Raw genomic sequence first — 2,540 nt, 5'->3', positions numbered from 1 at the left:
TACAGTACGCCCTCCGTATACGCCTGTTGTCGCTTTCGACTATTTGACAGGCGTATACGGACCCGCCGAGGGACACCATACCTGCCTCTGAGTGTACAACATAATTATAATATAACTATTATACAGAGTGTTTATTTTAAAACTTTTTACTTCAATATTTTTAAAATATACATTCTAAGAAAAAATGTTTAATATAAAATTATTGGGTTTTGAGGCGGCCATAGAAGGCTACTATTTGTCTGATGAAAGCGTTAAGATCACGTCAAAGTCAACTTAAATTTTTTAAACGGAACCCCTTACTTTTTATTACATATTCTTGTAGTTTATCTCAAGAACTTTCCAAAACACTATAATAACGTATGTTTTCATTAAGTATTTTTTGAATAATAAAACCTGAAAGTTATAGTATTGCATTAGCATTATCCAAAGTATATCACGCGGAGGTTGTTCGGTCGGATTTACACTTCTTTCGTGTATGTGTATGGATGTGGGTGTGTGTACGTGCGTGCGTGCGCGCGTGTGTATGGATGGATGCATGGATGCCCAGATAGAAAAATGTGTTCATTCTGAGCTCATATTGTATTCATGTATCTTCAAGCATGAGGACAAGAATAGACACCGATGCGGGTTCATATACGCCTCAGAATGTAGACATGTTATAATGTCACAAAAATACCTCATTTAATAATAATAATCAACATCATGTCAAGAATTTGCAACATAATTTATACATTTATTCATTTGTGTGCATCTGCTGCTCATGTCATGAGATCACGTAATGATCTAAAAAAGTATCAAATTGAAGTCATAATATGAAGTCACATTATGGTGAAACATGATCATCACGCATTTCTATCTGGGTTTTTAGGCGGATTTACGATGATAAGTTACGGAACAGATAAGGACTGAAGACCATTATATCACAAACCCACCAACCTACCCACCCACCTATCCACCCATCTTTCCACCCATCTTTCCACCACAAACGCTCGGTTTAGATATATTATGTCAATGTTGGTGACATTGATACAACAGCAGCAAATATCGGACGACAGTCACCAGTGCCAAAGGGAACAGCAGAAGCGTGCGAACAACGTTGTAGTGCCGGCCAAGAATCACGCATTCGACTTTCACGACGTGGAATAGGAGAAGGAGGCGGAGATCGCATATAGGACGATGAAGGTCGTTGTTCAGGGTGACAATGACAATGACAATAATGTTGGAGATTCCTCTACACAGTATAACGATATAGAAGACGACGACGTCAAAAATAACGAGAACGATGAGGAGAAGAAGACGGACGTAAAAGATGACAAGGATAACGATAAGGAGGAGAAAAAAATGAACATGAAGGAGGTCGACGGCGACTGGGTCGCCGATCTGCCAGTACCGCCGACCGCTATCATTCAGCAGCACCAGGCGGTCGCTATTGCCAATGGTAACGTCGTCTTGCCAAGTGCCAACCCGTCCAATTTCGACGACGTGTACATGAAGAACTTGACGAACGTGCATCTGGGTAACAAGACTTTCGACCAAATTTCGGTTCGTATCATCAAGAAGTTCATTTACAAGAAACTTGCCAAGAGAATAAACTTGTGGCTGTCAGACTCCAATGAAAATATATCGGACTTGCCAACGAATAAAGTCAACGAGCCGACTCTTCAGCAGATCAACACGTTATGTAAAGATAATTAGTCCTTTCGGGTAAATATTCAGAAGTGCTACTCCACAAAAAAACTGACTTTTTTCTGTAGTACTTGACAAAAAAGCTACAAAAGACACGTATACAAGATTTTAAGGGGAGAGGGCTTACGATTTTTATAGGAAAAAATCCGAAAAGATAAAACGATAAATGTTTAGATGAACTTAACCACCTTTATCTTGAAATATATTATAAAGAATGTAATTCTGAGTAACTTTTCTTAATACAACTATATGACAGTCGCTTATAATGTGTTTCCGAGATATTAATAAAAAAGTTGCCTGTCTCTAGCTGTATGACTAGGAGGCTACGCCTCCCAACCCTCCGCACTGGGCCGGGGCGAGACGCAGTCCTTTGTGCTTAAACTCAAAGTTATAAACAAAAGAAGTTTCGCAAATATGGTGTAGTTTCTTCATAATGTGTATATGTACTTTATACATATAAAATGTATACCTTAGAAAATTTATGAAAAAAAATATATTTTTTAAAGAGTGAGAACTTCTCACAAAAGACTTCGTCCCCTCCCCCGGCCCGGTGCGGGAGATTTGGGGAGCGTAGCCCCCAGTCACACGGCTAGAAACAGACACTTTTTAGCCTATAAACTCGATGTTTTTGTATATACGATAACCAAAAAATACATTCATTTTATGAACTTCTTTTGTTAATAAATTTTTAGCACAATGAGCGACGGCTAAGATCTCTTGTTTGTAATTCAAGAAAATGCCCTCTATAACATATATCAAGATCAAGACAATTGAAGCTGATTCCCCTAAACTACAGTTTTACTATTTTATCTTTTCGGAATTTTTCCTATAAAAATCGTAAGTCCCCCCCCCCC

The sequence above is a fragment of the Odontomachus brunneus genome, unplaced genomic scaffold (assembly GCF_010583005.1).
Source record: "Odontomachus brunneus isolate Ranch 3 - 2012 unplaced genomic scaffold, Obru_v1 Obru_scaffold_172, whole genome shotgun sequence".
Classification (NCBI taxonomy): domain Eukaryota; kingdom Metazoa; phylum Arthropoda; class Insecta; order Hymenoptera; family Formicidae; genus Odontomachus; species Odontomachus brunneus.
The sequence above is the reverse complement of the archived record's forward strand: the minus strand, read 5'-3'. Positions refer to the sequence as shown.